Below are 19,556 nucleotides of genomic sequence, written 5' to 3'. Positions count from 1 at the left end.
AAAAATAAAATCACATTAGTCTATGCAAAAGGGAGCCTGATGAAGCAATAGTATATCAAACTTCCCATTGACCATGAATTAGGTACAGAGGACCTTGCAGCCAACTAAAATAAGAATGAAGATGAATGAAGTACAAAGGCACTTGGTGCTTTAGATGTTCTTGTGCACAAATTACAGAAAGTAAGTTTTGTAATTTGTAATTACAAAAAGTCAAGTGCAGGAAAATGCAGGGGATACAATGGCATATGTGCATTTATTGAAAGATTGTTGGAGCATTGAAGTAGGGAGATATGTACTTTTTAAGAAATGTTTTGTTACAATGGCAGTGTACTGCTGAGGCACACCAGGATAATTGCTGCTTTGTCTCTCTTATTTTAAGAAAGGATATACTGGCCACTGGAAACAGTCCAAAAGAGATTCACTAGGCCAGTTTTGGGGATGGGAGGGCTGTCCTGTCATGAGTAGCTAAAGAAATTAGATCTAATTTCTTTCAAGTAGAGAAAAATAAGATGCAATCTTATTGAAGCATCAAGATCTTTGGAGCATGATAGGGGGGATGGCTACATGTTTCCACTAATGGAAGGGTCCAAAACAAAGGCACACTGCTACAAGAGGGTAGTCATCTACAATTTAGGTAGGTAGGACTATCTTCTCAAAGAGGGTGTCGAATCATATGGAATTCTACTCGGCAGAGTTGTGGAAGATCTAGCAATTGAGATAATTGGAAAACTGGCACAATAGAAGAGGCAAGTTCAGGATAAGAACAGCTACCACTTTATTGGACAGGTTTAAGAGGCTAAGGAGCTAATCATATTTTCTTATGCTCTTATTTTAAATATCCAAAGAAAGCATCTGTGAATTGACTCAATTAACTCCAAACACGCTCTTCCAGTCCATTCTAGTTAACCCAATACACAGAACTATGCAAATTTCTCAATATATGAATAGTTGCACTCACAAGAAAAAAGCATAAAAATAGTGACACTGAAAAGATTACATTGGGAAAATACTGGAAGTAGTCCAATTGCCACTTAGCATCCATAAAATAATTAGATGTGTTAACATTTCAGTGACACTCTGTTCTGACTAACCTGCTGCAGGCTTCAAATACTGTCTTCTTTGATTGAAGACAGAGGATTAAGTTGTTATGTAATCTTTCATCATCTATTAGCCATACCACACAAATGGCTGCACACACAATCTGGGTATAGGCCATCTTGTGAACATGAAGATTCTACAGACAAAATAGAGAAAATGCTCAATATTTCTTTCCAAATGGATGTTTGATCCCAAGGACAGGCAGATGCAGACTAAGCCTCAGTGTTGTTCTCAAAGGATTGCACAGCAGTGCCAGCATTGAGTTCTGGTGTAGGCTTGAATTGTTTGATGCAAAAGCAAAATCATTATGCTGACATGGAAGCAGCATAAAATCTGTAATGTAACATGTCATTTATAACGTGCAATGACCCACAAAATAATTTATGTTCTTCAATTTGTTATATTATGTGCAACAAAAAAAACATATTAGTCTCTAGACAATTTCCGATGCGATATCAACAAAATGCAACTGTGAAATCGACTAAGTATTTTATCCTTATTACTTTGATTAGAGTGTAATTATTCTTAAAGTTGTTCTAAACTTGAATTTATCGCATTTCAACTAAGATAATAAATACTGCTTTGAAGTTATGTTTTAAAAAGTCTTATTAAAGATGATGTACAATATGATTTTCATATCTCAATTTTGTATCATCATAGAAAATAACATTTTTTTAAAGTTTAAATTTAACAAATGGATACTCATTACTAGTCAAGTCAGTTGAATTTCACTAACATCTTGTTTATATTAAAGGTGCGTTGAAGTAAAACAGATGTCAACTACTGGGACCTCAACAACCGCAGATCACCAAGGCAACATTACACTGAAAAATGTGTCAAAAATGCTTAGGTTCAGGCAGAAATGGAAATCCATCAAACTACTTGCTTGCCAAATCCACTTACTGCACTATCAATCAGCTGCTTCACTCTTGTGTTTTGCAATTAGTATCATAAGTGAAATTACAAGATAGCTCAACAAGCTTCCTAGATTACTGAGAGGGGAGAAAAAACACATCTGCCATTGAAGAAGACAGGCACAATGTTCAGAGACTTAGTGGAATCAATTTTTGGAATATAGCAATGTCATTAGATGTTCATAAATGAGGAGTGCATGCACTTTTTTAATTAAAGAAAACAAAGATAATTTCTTTTGCAATTTGGATTGGATACTTAACTGTCTGCTCTACTTGAACTTTAATTGAGTCTGTTACATCTTATGCTTTCTAACAAAACTAAAAGCACAGTAGAGCCGCTCCATTTATTGTCATACCACATTCTGTAACTATGCTAAAAGAAGACATCCTAGTTATCTCAGAAAGTATGTACTTTCTGAAAGTTTTCAAGGGGAAGAAAGGGAGGGGAGGAGCACCAGAAGAAGGTGATGGACAGGTAAGGAGATAAGGTGAGAGAGGGAAAGGGGAATGGGGAATGGTGAAGGGGAGGGCCATTACCGAAAGGTCAAGAGATTAATGTTTATGTCATCAGGTTGGAGGCTACTCAGGCGGAATATAGGTGCTGCTCCTCCAACCAGAGTGTGGCCTTATCCTGACAGTAGAGGAGTCCATGGACTGGCATGTCGGAATGGGAATGAGAAATGGAATTAAAATGGGTGGCCACTGGGAGATCCCACTTTTCTGGCAGATGGAGCATAGGTGCTCAGTGAAGCAGTCTCCCAATCTACGTCAGGTCTCACCGGTATACACACCAGAAAGACCAGATACAGTGGATGACCCCAGCAGACTCACAGGTTAAGTGTCGCCTCACCTAGAAAGACTGTTTGAGGCCCTGAATGGTAGTGATGGAGGAGGTGTGGGAGAGATGTAGTACTTGTTCTGCTTGCAAGGGTAAGTGCCAAGAAGGAGATCAGCTGTGAGATGAATGGACAAGGGATTCATGTAGGGAGTGATCCCTGTGGAATGCAGAAAGTGGCGGGGGGAGGTGAAGGAAAGACGTGCTTGGTTGTGGGATCCCATTGGAGATGGTGGAAGCTATAGAGAACTATGTGCTGGACGTGGAGGCTGGTGGGGTGGTAAGTGAGAAGAGGAACCCTATACCTGGTGGGGTGGTGGGAGGATGGGATGAGGGCAGACACATGTGAAATGAAAGAGATGTGGTTGAGGGCAGTGATGATGTGGGAGGAAAGGAAGCCCTTTTCTTTGAAGAAGGTGACATCTCCTTAGTTCTGCAGTGAAAAGCCTCATCCTGAGAGCCCTTAGTCTGGAATAAAAAGCCTCACCCTGAGAGTGAGATTAAGTGCCAGTTTTGCTGTGTGTATTCGGTGGGAAAGCATAGAGTTTGCTTAGAAATTTTACTGATCCAACCAAACCATCTGAAATGAGCTTTCCTGATATTGTTAAAATAATGCAGGAACATTTAGAACCAAACCCACTGTTGATTGCAAAATGCTTTAGGTTTCATAAGCGAAATCAAAAGAAAAGGGAATCCATTTCTGCTTACACGGCTGAATTGAGGAGATTGTCTGAGCATTGTCAGTTCAGTGATGGTCTTAATGACGCACTGAAAGATCATTTAGTTTGTGGAAGCTTACAAGAGAAGTATTCAGAAACAGCTCCTAAATGAAGCACAACTCCCTAATGCAAATTGAAAGTCTCCCTGTTATGGCAGAGATAATCCAAAGGGAAACTAGAAAAGATCCCACAATGCCTCAGGTCTCCATGGCTACCCAAAATTGCTGGGATGTGCAGCAGAAATCCCAGTTCCCCATTCTTACCAGCACCAGGATGAACTTGCCCTTGATGGATTTTGCCTTATGTGGGGATTGAAAGTTGTTGTACCATCGAAGCCAAGAGTGAAAATGTTGGAGGAGCTACATGCTGGTCATCTAGTCTTGGTCAAAATGAAGGTTTTGGCGTGAAGCTTTGCCTGGTGGCCTGGGATCGATCAGCAGCTTGCCATGCACTGCTCGGGGTGCAAAGACATTTCGATGATGCCATGAGCAGCATCTCTCCATTCCTGGGAATGATCTGCATTGCCCTGGCAGAGGATTCATGTGGATTTTGCCAGACCATTCATGGGCACATCTTTCATTTTAGTAGTTGATGCAGTTGCAAAGTGGCCAGAAGTGTTCCCGATAGCCTCTACTAAAGGCTCGCACACTGTTGATGTGTTGAGGAGCCCCTCCTCAAGGACTGGTGTTCCACAACACTTAGTCAGTGAGAATGGACCACAGTTTGCTGCAGACCAATTTCCGTCATTCCCGAAAATGAATGAATAAGACAAATAACATCTGCACTGTATAATCCAGCTACAAATAGCTTGATACAAATGTTTGTCCAGAGTCTAAAGAATGAACTGTGAGCAATGTCAACAGAACACGCCACACTGACACTGAATCAGAAGCCTGCCAATTTTCTCCTTGCATATCACAATGCAGCACTCTCCACAACCTGCCACTCACCAGCCATACTGTTCCTGAGTCATTACCTGTGTGCACACTAGGATCTCCTCAAACCCAATCTCTAAGTGAGTATGAATAACAATAGCTGAGACAAACTGAGGGCTCCTCAAACAAGGAGGTTCCAAGTTTCACTCTTGGACAAGCAGTCCTGGCAAGGGACTACAGAGGTGATCAAAAGTGGGTACTTGGCAAGATTAAGGACAGAACTGCACCACTCTCTTACACAGTGCAGATTGTGTCTGCTGCCATCTGGAGATGAACTGTTGATCACTTCAGGGAGAGCAGAGTCAACTGTTAGAGAAGCAAGGTGTCCAGCGGTGTCAGAACCACTCCCTACAATCCCAGAGTCAACTCCGACAAACACCACACCCAGAACCTGTGATTGTTTCACTGCCACAAGTGTCACCTGCCAAGCAGAGTGACCCCCCTTGTCAGGAAAGACGTTATCTCACAAGAGTAAGAAATCCTCCATAGTGATTAAAACTTTAGGCCTGAATGGGACAATTTAAAATTAACGTGTGTGTGTGTGTGTGTGTGTGTGTGTGTGTGTGTGTGTGTGTGTGTGTTTATATATAGATAGGGAGGGAAGGGTTAGATTAATCTTAGAGTAGGTTACAAGATCAACACAACATGGGCTGAGGGGCCTGTACTGTGCTATAATGTTCTATGTAGGGAAAGGACTGTGCTCTAGTGAAGTAAAAAGGCAAGAGTCAATTTTTAGGCTTTCCTTTGCCAAGATAACTTTATGCATGTGCATTTGAAATACGTTTAAGATCAGATGCTGGTGCACGATTGAACCAGCTGGCGGAGAACGATACTCCTGTTTAATTAGGATTTACACCATAAGACATAGGAGCAGAATTAGGCCATCTGGTCGATCGAGTCTGCTCCGCCGTTCAATCATGGCTGATCCTTTTTTGCTTCCTCAACCCCAGTTCCCGGCCTTCTCCTTGTAACCTTTGATGCCATGTCCAATCAATAACCTATCAATCTCAGCCTTAAATACACCCAATGATCTGGCTTCCACAGCTGCATGTGGCAACAGATTTCACAAATTCACCACCCTTTGGCTAAAGAAATTTCTCCGCATCTCCATTTTGAAAGGGCGCCCCTCTACCCTGAGACTGTGCCCACTTGTCCTAGGCTCTCCCACCCTGGGAAACATCCTTTCCACATCTTTTCTGTCTAGGCCTTTCAACATTTGAAAGATTTCAATGAGATCCCCCTTCATCCTTCTGAATTCCAGCTCGTACAGACCCAGAGCCATCAAATGCTCCTTGTATGATAATCCTTTCGTTCCTGGAATCACCCTTCTGAACCTCCAATGCCAGCACATCTTTTCTAAGACAAGGGCCCAAAACTGTTCACAATACTCAAGGTGAGGCCTCACCAGTGCTTTATAAAGCTTCAGCATCACATCCTTGCTCTTGTATTTTGGACCTCTTGAAATGAATGCCAACATGGCATTTGCCTTCCTCACAACCGACTCAACCTGCAAATTAACCTTCAGGGTGTTCTGCACAAGGACTCCCAAGTCCCTTTCCATCTCAGATTTCTGGATTTTCTCCTCGTTTAGAAAATAATCCACACATTTATTTCTACTACCAAAGTGCATTACCATGCATTTTCCAACATTGTATTTCATTTGCCACTTTCTTGCCCATTCTCCTAATCTGTCTAAGTCCTTCTGCACCCTACCGGTTTCCTCAACAGTATCTGCCCCTCCACCAATCTTGGTATCATCTGCAAACTTGGCAACAAAACCATCTATTCTATCATTTAAATAATCTATTCACAGCATAAAAAGAAATGGTACCAACACCGACCCTTGCAGAATACCAGTCATTACTGGCAACCAACCAGAAAAGGATCCTTTTATTCCCACTCACTGCCTCCTACCGATCAGCCAATGCTCTAACCATGTTAGTAACTTTCTTGTTAGCAGCCTCATGTGTGGCACCTTGTCAAAGGCCTTCTGAAAGTCCAAATATACAACATCCACTGCATCCCCTTTATCTTTCCTACTTGTAATCTCCTCACAGAATTACAACAGGTATGTCAAGCAGGATTTTCCCTGAAGGAAACCATGCTGACTTTGTGCTATCTTGTCCTGTGTCACCAAGTACTCCATTACCTCATCCTTAACAATTGACTCTAACATCTTCACAACCATTGAGGTCAGGCTAACTGGTCTATCACTTCCTTTCTGCTGCATTCCTCCTTTCTTAAAGAGTGGAGTAACATTTGCAATTTTGCAGTCCTCTGGCACTATGCCAGAATCCAATGATTTTTGAAAGATCATTTCTAACGTCACCACAATTTCTAATGCTACCTCTTTCAGAACCCTAAGGCGCAGACTGGTCTCGGTGACCTATGCACTTTTAGGTCTTTCAGCTTTTTGAGCACTTTCTCTCTTGTAAGAGTAACTGCACCCACTTCTCTTCCTTCACACACTACAACATCAGGCATACTGCTAGTGTCTTCCACAGTGAAGACTGATGCAAAATACTCATTTAGTTCATCAGCCATCTCCTTGTCCCCCATTATTATTTCTCCTGCCTCATTTTTTAGCAGTCCTATATCCACTCTCATTTCTCCTTTATGTTTAACATACTTGAAAAATTTTACTATTCACTTTGATATTTTTGCTAGCTTACTTTCGTATCTCATCTTTTCCCTTCTAATGATTTTTTTTACTTGCTCTCTGTAGGTTTTTAAAAACTTCCCAGTCCTCTGTCGTCCCACTAATTTTTGCTTTGTTGTATGCCCTTTCTTTTGCTTATACAATAGCTTTGACTTCCCTTGTCAGCCACAGTTATACTATTTTACCATTTGAGTATTTCTTCATTTTTGGGATACGCATGTCCTACACCTTCCTCATTTTCCCCAGAGATACACGCCATTGCTGCTCTGCTGACATCCCTGCCAGCAGCTCCTACCGATTTACTTTGGCCAACTCCTCTCATATCACTGTAACTTCCCTTACTCCACTGAAATACTGCTACATCAGACTTAACTTTCTCCCTTTCAAATTTCAAGTTAAACTCAATCATATTGCGATCACTGGTTCCTACGGGTTATTTTACCTTAAGCTCCCTAATCGCCTCGTTCATTACATAACATTCAATCCAGGACAGCTGATCCCCTAATAGGCTCAATGATAAACTGCTCTAAAAAGCCATCTCTTAGGCATTCAACAAACTCACTCTCTTGAGATCCATTACCAACCTGATTTTGCCAATTGACCTGCATGTTAAAATCTCCCATGACTACCACAATGTTGTCCTTTTGATTTGCCTTTTCTATTTCCTGCTGTAATCTGTGGTCCACCTCCCAGCCACTGTTGGGAGTCCTGTATATAACTGCTTCAATGTTCTTTTACCCCTGCAGTTTCTTAACTCAACCCACAAGGATTCAGCATCTTCTGATCCTATGTCACATCTTTCTACTGATTTGATGCCATTCTTTACCAGTACAGCCACACCATCTCCTCTGCCTACCTTCCTATCCCCCCGATATAACGTAACCTTGGACATTCAGCTCCCAACTACAACTATTTATGCCGGTTTTGTTTAGTGAAGGAATACTAATGCTGTCCATGAATGGGTAGGATTAGCATTCCTTCCGGTGGGGAAGGCTTACATTTTATTTTCATACTTAACTACTTGTCAGAATAAAATTAATTGAAAGGTATTTTTAAGTAGGTTTATATAAAAGACAAAAAAGTTATTTCCCTTTGGATTAGTTCTAGAATGCAGTTAAAACTTTTCAACTTGTTTCAGGGATGCAGTGGGGAAGCTGATTCAACCCTCCATTTCCAAATAAAAAGCTTTGACTCCAGTTTCACTTCAGTTGAGAAAGTGGGTCTCAAGCTAATACAATGTTCAATGAGGAGTGAATGTAAGCCCCCGAACTGGGACGTCATCCACTATATCCACACAGGACACTAGGTTCTGGGTTTTCCTAGTGAACAAGCAGGAGAGGAAGTCCTATACACAGATGCTATCCCAAACCTCCTTTCAGAATACAGCTACCCGATCAGAAGGGCCTTCATATTTGTATTTACCACAGAGCATACTGGTTGCACTCTAATAGAGTCATAGAGCTCTACAGTATAGAAACAGGTCCTTTGGTCCAATAGTCCATGCCGACCTGATTTCCTGTTTGCTTCCCTCTACCTACAGCCAGACCATGGCCCTCCATGGCCCTCTTCTCATCTCTTTTTGTTAAATCAAATTGCCTTTATGGGATCAGCTGGGGGTATCAGAGCAAAATTCACATTTTAGCTGCTTGCAATCCAGAAAGAAAATACATCACCTGACCACCACACTTGCCTCATGCTCTAAGCACAACTCAGAGACTTTGACCTCGGAAAATTTTGGTGGGGTATGGGAGGGAAACATTAGACAAATGGGGAGTTGGAGCAGGAGGAATGGGACACTATTTATTGGAGAATGCTGCTCAACTACTGAGAATGAAAATCAGAATTGGAATGCCAAACATTTACAGTAGGCCAACTTTGTAAACATGCCAGGATGTTAAGGCTGCCACCTCCTGCCTTTATTCTGTCACCGATAGTGCGAAGTACACCTAAATATTCTAGAGTGTTCTCAGCCCAGATTCTCCTCCCCCAACCCTTGTTTTGCCTCCTCAAGGAGAAACACTTTCAACTGACTAGCATGTCATAGCAAAACTGGAAAGCACTAGCGTGGTTTCTAAAAGAATTTTGGATCAGCAAAACACAATATTGATCGGAGTTTCAGAATATAATTAACAACTCGCTGCCTCTTCAAATGCAGCAGTTCCTTCACCCTCTTCCACTGCACAACATATACTGTGGAGTCAGGGTGATTCCTTTCCACTATCAACATCAACTGCAGTATTACGAAGCTGCATAACTCTAAATTACAGAAATGGGCACCTTACAGTTCACATGATGAATGGCTGTTTCATGTGAAAAAAATGCAGTCATCCTAAAGCAAAACCTATTCATTCCGTCTCAAAAAACAACCAGCTTTTTATTTCAGGCTGAACCCATAACTTCATCTTTCATTTGGTAGCAGTAATGTTAGCAATCTACATCCAGTGGCCACTTTATTAGGTTGTGCATTGTGTCTGCACAGATCTTTGAAGGAGTTGGGACATGTTCAGGAATCTGCTAAAAAGACAAGGTGACATCTATCTTTACTACTAGAGACTGAAGTCCTGGAAAGATATGAGGAAACCTTGTTTTGATCTGTGTTGTTTTAAGAAACAATCAACATCTCGAAGAGATCACAAACAGGAAAAAGTCTGCAGATGCTAGAAATCCAAAGCAACACACACAAAATGTTAGAGGAACTCAGCCAGTCAGGCAGCGTCAATGGAAAAGAGTAAACGGTAGACATTTTGGGCCGAGGTCCTTCTTCAGGACTAAGAAGGAAGGGGGAAGATGCCAGAATAAAAACGTGGGGGGAGGGGAAATAGGCAAGTTGGAAGGTGATAGGTGAAGCTGGGTGGGAGGGAAAGGTCAAGGGCTGGAAAAGAAAAAATCTGATAGGAGAGGAGAGTGGACAATAGGAGAAAGGGATGAAGGAGGGGATCCAGGGGGAAGTAATAGACAGATGAGAAGAAATAAAAGGTTGGAGTAGGGAATAGAACCAGAAGGAGAAATCAATATTCATGCCATCAGGTTGGAGGGAACCCAGATGGAATATAAGCTGTTCCTTTATCCTGAGGGTGGCCTCATCTTGGCACATCAGAATGGGAACAAGAATCAGAATTAAAATGTTTGGCCACCAGGAAATCCCAATGAGAAACTGTAGACTAGTTAACCAGACATTAACAGAAGGAAAAAATCTGAAATCTATTATTAAGGAAGTGGAAAAAGAATATTTATAAACCTCTCCAAAATTTTCAAGAGGGAGCACCTGAAGAAGCTGATATCTATCATCAAGGACCCTGACTATCTATCACTTGCTCTCTTCTTGCTACTACCATCAGGGAGGAAGAACAGGAGCCCAAAAACCAACATTCAACATTTTAACAATAGCTTCTTCCCTTCCGCTATCAAATTTCCGAAGGTACTATGAACCCATGAACACGATCTCATTATTCTTCTTTTGCAATATTTATTTTATTTTTGTAACTTACAGTAACGTTTATGCCTTGCACATTACTTCTGCGACAAAACAACACATTTCACAGCACATGCTACTGCTGATAAACTTGATTTTGATTCTGGGCGGGATTGGACAGTCTCCACTGATTTATTTAAGGGAAATCATGACAAATGATTTGTTACCAAATTGGTTACCATTTTTTGAGTTTGTAGCTAGCAGACCTGAGAAGGGAAACTTAGCTGATATATTGTGGTTGGACTCTCACAAGGCAAGAGGAAGTGATTTAACAACATTAGAGTGCAGGGTATTGATGTGTAGACTGAGGATCAATTAAAAGCATAGCATAGGAATAAATGGCTCTCAGTCTGGTTGACAAGCCCAAATGGGGTAATTTAGGAATCAGAACTGGGGCTCCAGCTGCTTACAACTGATGATTTGGATGAGGGGATCAATTAAAATATTTCCAAGTTTCCAGCATGGACTCACAAGACAATGCAGAGATGTTTTGGAGAATTTCTTCAGGTTAAATGAAGGGTCAAAAAGACAGGAGATGCAATATAATTTGGAAAAATGTGAGATCCTCCCATGAATAATCTACAGAGGGAACTCAGCAGGTCATGGAGCATATGTGGAGGGAAAAGAAATGTCAAAGCCTTGCATCAGTCCTGCTGAGAACCCAGTGAGTTCCTCCAGTAGGGGTTTGTGTTCTAGGATCCAACAATCTGCAGTCTTTCACCATCTACGTTGGTAAAAAAAAATACAGAAATGTGGATTATCCTTTTAAACAAAAACAAAGTGATTATTGTTTAGAGGCACCTGGGTGCCATTGTACAGAGATAACCAAAAGTTACCATGCATATTCAACAAGAGTTTAGCAGGAAAATGTTGCTAAATTCTTGCTGAATATGCATGGTAACCTTTGGTTAGAGCAGTGTCTCAGAAAGGGAGTGTCCATTATTAAGGACCTCCAGCATCCAGGGATGCTCTTTTCTCACTGTTACCATCAGGTAGGAGGTACAGAAGCCTGAAGGCACACACTCAGCGATTCAGGAACAGCTTCTTCATCTCTGCCATCTGATTCCTAAATGGACATTGAACCCGAGAACACTACCTCACTTTTTTAATATACAATTATTTCTGGGTTTTGCGCGATTTTAATCTATTCAATATACGTATACCGTAAATTGATTTACTTATTTATTTATTATTTTATTTTTTCTTCATCTCCTTCTTCTATATTATGTGTTGCATTGAACTGCTGCTGCAAAGTTAACAAATTTCACGACAGATACTGGTGATAATAAACCTGATTCTGATTCTGAAAGATCTTTTATTCAAAGAATTTGTGGACAAAGCTAGAAATACCTTATGCCAATTTCATAGGGCCCAGGAATGACTGCATCTAGAATATTGTGTACAGATTTTGTCTGTCTACCCAAAGAAGAATGTTCTGGTGATGGGTAGAGTGCCACATAGTTTCACCAAGATCGAGAATGAGGTAATCTCAATGAAGCACATTTAATAGTTACAGAACAAAAGCAGAAAATATGAATGTTTCATGTCAATCGGCTTTCATCAGAATTCCTAGCATTTTTCATTTTCATTTCAAATTTTCAGCATCCTCAGTTTGCTCCTTTTCAAACTTCTTGCCAGGCTTGAAAGGGTAGATACAGGATTAATATTGGCTGGGTTGTCTAGAACCAGGAGACATAAAATTAAGGCAAGAGGTAGGTGATTTGAGACGGAGATCAACCTACTCAAAGAGGAGTGTATGTGTGGAATTCTCCACCCAAACAATGGCTTGTTCTTTGGGTATACTCGTGACATAATTTAATAGTTTTTAGATAGTGAGGCAACTAAAGAATGAGAGGTAACAACAAGCAAGGAGTGCTCAGGTAAAAGGTAAACTTTTTGAACTGCGACCTAGATAAACGGCATTGAAAGGCCACCGAGCTTACTCTTGGTTCTTTAAAAAAATAACTTCTTTCAATGTCTTTTTTAAAGTGACCTGAGTATTACCAAATGTTTGTGAATAAGATAATAAAGGTAATTCTTGAATCTGTAGGTAAGAGAATAGTACCTTGCCAGTACTGATAACTTTGGCAGCTCGTGATTCAGGGGTAAGTTCTGGTTGGCAAAGCCACTCTGTCAATGTCGGTGCTAAGACAACCTCTATACTATATGACCCATGCTCCCAGCAGATTTCTGCACTGGAAACAATGTTCATAAAACCTCAGTATAGCACAGGGGCAAAGTACCAGTAATTCTGGGGCTCTACTGCCTTCACAGTGCGTACGTACAAAGCTAGGCAGGGAGTTAAACATCTTCTCAAAAGAGACTCGGGCTGGAAGCTTTCTTCAGGCTTTTTTTTAATGAAACCTACTTGTTAAACTGCAGCAAGTGAAGTAAAATACATATTAAATTCGATACAGAATCGGCATGCGCCTGAATATTCTAATACTGTCGATTCTTCTCATGATCGATGTTAACCAGGGTAATGTACACGTGTACGATTCCATAACAATGCTGTGTAGACCAACGTGAACTCATGGCACAATTATATCTTAATAGCAATAAACGATAGACCCAATACTTTCTTCAAAATATATCTATTAAATGTTTATTAATATTAAGAAAGCTTGAGATTCACAGATACTACTTTTTATGGGCAAATAAAAAGGGGATGGAGATGGATCTCTTTCTACAGCATATGCTTCAAGTTGAAATCAGAAGCAGTCTGTGCAGGAAATGATATAAAAACAGCTTATGAGCAGGAAGTGATGTTCATACAAAACAAATAGTAGCTCTAGAGGCCAGAACAGGGGCAACAGAGGTTAGATTATAATTTACTATAAATTATGTTCCCTTTTGCCTCCTCAATCTTTGCCCTAACCTCCTTAGTGTAATCAAAGAGGCCTCAGATGGTCATTGATACTGCAGCTAGTCTGCCCAGGGGTAGGATAGGGGAAGTAATTCCTCAAAGTAATGTCAAGGAATTCTAGCAAGTTTAAACTCTGCTGAAACACTGTACACAGAATCTAATGACAGTGTAGACCGACAGATTCAAATTCATGCACATCAGGAAGTCCATCTTCCATCTTTCTCATGCATGCACACAAGAAAGAAATTTGCTTCAATTTCATGGCCATTAATTGGAATCTGAATCAGAAGTAATAACGAACACTACCAACTAAAATAGTCGCATCCATTTTCTTTCTAATTCCACAATACAATGGGAACGTTTAGAACCTATAAAAACAGTAATTTATCTGTAGTGCTTTAATTAATGCTTTAGTTTTAGCTATATTCAAGAAAGTAAATGAAGTCCAAAATATATCACAACTTTCTTTTAAAAGACTCGTTCAGTAATTCCAGTTCAATAGACATTTGTTGGCATAATGATCATTTCACTTTTAGTCTCAACTTTTGAAAGGCTGACATTAGGATGTTGCACGAGGAAAGAATGAAGAAGGCAAGCCATGAAATGCTCACGTGTAGATTCGTGAATCAAGTGATGAACAGGAGAGGGGACAATCTGATATGAAATTTCCCATTAGTCAAAGTTGGCATTACTTACAATTACTCTGCAACCTATTCACTGCCTCACATGAATTATCAAGTGTTAAATTACCCCACTCTCCCAATGCTTTAATGTTATATGTAGTCAATAATTTCTACTAGGATAGAGCTTCCTGAACTGATTACATTATTAGGTCAAACCTTCAGTTTTTTATCAAACCAGGCTGTAAAATATTCATTATCATTAATGAAAACATACTGTTTTAACAAAAAAACAACTGTAATGTCATAGTTACTGTAATAAAAGTAGTAACGCAAATTGATTTGGAAGCTTACCTTTTCAGTGTAAAACATACTGCCCTTACATTTCCTAAGTAGATTTAGGTTTTATTATTGTGTGTGAGAAGAATGTCATGCCCTCTTCTATCCCTAACAAGAATGAATACATTCAGCGTAAATATGTATTCTGCATCAAACAGCTGACTTTGACTTTATTCATTTTTCAGGGATGTTGCTGGAAGGACTGCCATTTATTGCTTTTTCAAAATTGCCCTTTCGAAGAACGTGGTGCTAAACAACTTTCTAGAACTGCTGCAGTCCTTCAAGTGAAAATGATCCCACAGTGCTATAGGACTGAGAGTCCTGGGGTTTAGGCCCAGCACCAAGAAGGAATGGTAATGTATGGTAGAAATGGTATGCAATTTCGAGGGAACCCTGCATGTTCCAGGAACTCTGACGGCCTCATCTCCTTTTGGGGAATTTTTATTGGTTTGGGAGGCACTAAGAGATTGGCCAAGTAAATGATATTGTAGAGAGTAAATACTGTTGGCACTGGAAGAGTAGTATTTAAGGCAGCGATGGAGTGCCAATCAAGCCAATGGCTTTGTTCTGATGACTTTGGGCAATTATTGAAAATATAAATATTCCTTGGTATATTTAATAGTGATGATCCAGTACAATTTCAATAATATTGCCAGTAATCAGAAGGTGGACATGTGTCCTGGTTCACCAGTGTTGAAGGAAGCAACATGTTGTACTGAGCTCAACACATCCACCTCCACTAAAGCCAATGAAATAGTCTGTACAAAGGAGAGAGCAAGCTGAGTGCAATTACAATCTCCCTTGTCTTGTGACATTGAGGAAGAGGTTATTTGCCGGCATCAGGCTTCAAGCTCTTCTACCTCCTCTCTCTAAACCGCCTCATCATTGTTGGTAGCGAGCCCCACCACTGTTGTGTCATCGGTGAACTTGACAATGTGGTAACTCTAGTGTTTGGGCGTGCAGTCGATTGTACAGCAATGGGCTCAGCACGTGCCCCTAGGAGGTACCCGTGATAAGGATGACCAGAAAGGAGGAACTGTTATGCTTCCTGACTATCTGAGGTCTGTTGGTTAGTGGTGTGCTGTATTTAGATTGAGGAATAGGTGTTTATTCCGAAAGGCCTGTGCAACAATAGTGTTGAATGCCATACTGATTTCTGCTTCCTCAGAATCAGAATTACTATCACTGGCATATGTTGTTTTGTGGCAGCAGTACTGTGAAATACATAATAATTTTAAAATACAATAACTTACAATCAGAAATATACATAAAGACTTAAATCAAATCAGCAGTGCAAAAAGAGAGCTTAGAAAAACGCTGAGGTAGTGTTCATGGAGTCATCGTCCATTTAGAAATCTGATGGCAGAGGAGAAGAAGCTGTTCCTGAAGCGCTGAGTGTGTGTTTTTAGGCTCCTGTACCTGCTTGATGGTGGCAATCAGAAGAGGGCATGTCCTGTGTGAGGGGGATCTTCAACGACGGATGCTGCCTCCTTGCGGCATCACCTTTTCAAGCTGTGCTCGGTGCTGGGGAGGCTCGTGTCCATGCTGGACCTGGCTGAGTTTCCAACTTTCTGCTGCTTTTACCAATCCTGTGCAGTGGCCCCTCCATACCAGACGGACATGCAACAAGTTAGAATGCTCACCGCAGTACAGCTCCACAGTAGAAATTTGCGAGGGTCGGCTGACATGCCATCTCCTCAAACTCCTAATGAAATGTAGCTGCTGCCGTGCCTTCTTTGTAATCACATCAATACTTTGGATCCAGGATACATCTTCAGAGATGTTGACACCCAGGAACTTGGAACTGCTCAGAATCAGAATCACTTTATTGCCAGTACGTGAAACACACCGGAATTGAATGTGGTTCGGTGGCGAACTTTAAAACACAGGGCAATACCATAACAGACTACACAAAAGTAATTCACAATTTACAAGACAATAGTGCAAACAGCCACAAGCAATCAACAATTTGTGCAAATTTAAATAATCAAACTTAAATAAATGCAAACATATCAACAGACTAGATAATTACCAAGAGAATAAGGAGAGCAGGAAAGGCCACTTACTGGACATTGTGCAGGGACAGGTGGGATATTACTCCTGAGTGAGTTTTGCTGAGAAGCTGGATAACTTCAAGAAAGAAGCTTCAGAGAAGATCTGTAGTCCTTCTGGTGATGGACTTGTAGCATCTTACTGATGGCAACTTGGTGAATAGGTGACTGCTAGGATGGGTGGAGTCGGCAGTAATATTTCCAGCTCTTCTCACCGCTCTGGCAATGAACAGCTCTGTTAATGTCGGTAGTTGACAGCCAGTGATCTTCTCCACTGAGTGGACTACTGGCTGCAACCTGGACTTGGAGAGGGAGGAGGTGGCGGGAGACCAAATGGTGACAGAGCTGGTCACGGCATTCTCAATGATAACAAAGTAAAAATTCATCAGGTTAACCACTGAGATGTTAAGTTCCCTAAGTTAGCGTAGGAAGAACAATCTCTGCTGGGCTTTCCTGGTGTTGAGCGTAACGTGCTTGTCCCACTTCAATGTATTGGTAATGGTAATCCCTAGGAATTTGAATGACTCAACCACAGGCACAGCCTGACTATTAATTTCCAAGGAAGGGGGTTGTTGGCGGAAGTCAACCTTCATTTCCACTGTCTTGATAGCATTAATCTCCAAGTTGTTACGAGCACACCATGCTGATCCCTTGATGAGGACTGGCGTGTGTTCCCTTGGCTTCCCCTTCCTGGAGTCCACAATCAATTCCTCAGTCTTACTGATGTTGAGTGCGAGGTTCTTGTTGTGACACCACTCAACCAGCTGATCTATCTTGCTTCTCTACACCTCCTCATCACCATTTGAAATTCTGCCATCAATAGATGTGTCATCAGCAAATTTATAGATTGTGTTTGAGCTGTGCCTAGCCACACAGTCATGGGTGTAGGAGAGTCGAGGAGTAGCCTAAGCACACATCCTTGAGGTTCACTTTGCCTGCGTCTGCCACTCTCTCTACTGAGCCTCGTGGGCCAGGTTGCTGTTGCCAGGCCTGCTGTTTATAGAATTCCTAATCTATTGAGCACCACTATTAATTTTGCTGTCAGCAGATTAAAACAGGAAGACTTGAAGGAGACTTCAGGAGAACTTGCACCACTCACACTGGTCTTTACATCAGTGGCACAGCAGTGGAAACTGTAAGCAGTTTCAAACACCTGCAAGTGCACATCTCACACAAACTCTCATGGTCCCACAGCACATCTTACACAGTTAAGAAAGCCCACCAATGCCTCTGCTTTTTCAGAAGGCTGAAAAGAGATGAACTATGCACATCAATACTCACAATCTTCTACAGATGCAGTGTAGAGAGAATTCTAACAGGCTGCATCACTGCATGGTATGGAAACTGCACTATGGTGGACAGGAAGGCTCTACAATTGGTAGTCAGAACTGTCCAGTGCATCGCCAGCACCAGCTGACCTGCCATCAAGGACAAATATACAGAAAGGGACTGGAAAAAGGCCAGTGATCTCATGGAATATTCCACCCACCTTGTGCATGGATTGTATGTCCCACTCCCATCAGGGAGCAGGCTACATAACATCCACACCAGGATCATCAAACTCAAAAACAGTTACTTTCCCCAATCAGCAAGGATGATCAACACCTCCACCCACTAGCCCACCCCACCACACACCCATCAACGCTACTTTATCATTTCCTGTCAGTCACCTTATGTATAGATTCTCCTGTGCCTACTGTCACTTTACGGACATACAATCAATCTGTGTATATAAGCTAACTTGTGTATTTATATTTATTATCTTTTTTATTCTTGTGTTCTTTATACAGACACCTATGTTAAGATACTGTTCGTTAACTATAGCTCAGGTTTAACACCATTATTCCCACAATTCCCACCATCATTCCACCTTCACTTTTATTTGCTAACTCGGTGCATACCAAATGGAATTTAGAAAAATGTGAGGGTGGGTGTGGAGAGGATGTTTCCTGTGGTGGGGGTACCCAGAACAAGAGGGCACAGCCTCAAAATTGAGGAGAGACCCTTTGGAACAGAGTTAAGGAAGAATTTTTTTTTAGCTCGAGAGTAGTAATTCTGTACAATGCTCTGCCGCAGAATGCAGTGGAGGCCAAGTCCATGGGTATATTTAAGGTGGTGGTTGATTGTTTCCTGATCGGTGAGGGCATCAGGGGATATGGTGAGAAGGCTGGCGTATGGGGTTGAGCGGGATCTGGAATCAACCATGATGGAATGGCGGAGCAGACTCAATGGGTTGAATGGCCTAATTGTGCTCCTATGTCTTATGGTCTAACTGTTCCCACTGCCCGATAACTCAAGAACTAAAGCATGTAGAATAAAGGTTATTGAGTAAGGAACCAAACATGACCGAAGGAATTTTATTGCAAGTGGTTTTGGTTTGGAATAAATTGCCAAGAGCAATAATGAAGGTGTATTCAATTTGAACATTTAAAAGAGAGCTGGATAAACATGTAAAAGGAGAGGATTTATGGACTCTGGGGAGAGGACAGTAGAATACATAGAACAGGATTGCGCAGACACAAAGCTGGGGACACATTATCCTGACTGCCTTCTCTGCTGTAAGCATTCTGTAGTTCATTGATCTCTACGTGTAAAGATCTTAGCAAAAGCTGATGTTAACTTCGTCTCACTGGCTTTCATTTATTCTTATATCTATTAATATTGCGAATAAAAAGGTTCATTGCACAAATTCTAAATAAGCAATGAATGTCTGCTTTTTAAGTTCACTTACTGATATACACAGAGATTTGGTTTTTAATATTGAGTACTGCAGACATCGACAATTTTTCGGCTTTCTGCATCCTAAAATATTTTAGCTAATTTATTTTTCTGACTTCCATCAGAAATGTCAAAGACCTCAATACAAAGTAACTCTAGTTTGTGTTAAAATTCCCTGGCACCAATTTCTTGATCCGCTGCTGATGGTGCTGATTCCCTTGTGGAGCTAGCCAGACTAAATGCTCATTATTCATAACTAAGGTTCAACAAAGGTTTTGTATAGGTAAATCAATAGATGAATCAGATTATATCATGAACTCCACCGCTCCA

The 19,556-nt window shown here is 41.0% G+C and overlaps 1 protein-coding gene and 1 long non-coding RNA gene across 4 annotated transcripts in view; one reads left to right on the top strand and one right to left on the bottom strand.

Annotated features, from left to right (window-relative positions):
* The window catches only part of LOC134348069 (uncharacterized), a 68,429-nt gene extending 66,157 nt beyond the window's left edge, over window positions 1-2,272 (top strand). Inside the window, exon 3 of the long non-coding RNA XR_010018347.1 lies at window positions 1,853-2,272. This is a non-coding gene — a long non-coding RNA (uncharacterized LOC134348069). The remainder of the gene's footprint in view (window positions 1-1,852) is intronic.
* Window positions 1-19,556, bottom strand: part of LOC134348068 (interleukin-1 receptor accessory protein-like 1) — a 1,445,875-nt gene that overhangs the window by 336,212 nt on the left and 1,090,107 nt on the right. The window lies entirely within an intron of this gene.

The sequence above is a fragment of the Mobula hypostoma genome, chromosome 6, assembly GCF_963921235.1.
Source record: "Mobula hypostoma chromosome 6, sMobHyp1.1, whole genome shotgun sequence".
Taxonomy (NCBI): domain Eukaryota; kingdom Metazoa; phylum Chordata; class Chondrichthyes; order Myliobatiformes; family Myliobatidae; genus Mobula; species Mobula hypostoma.
This window is presented reverse-complemented; position numbering and strand designations above follow the sequence as displayed.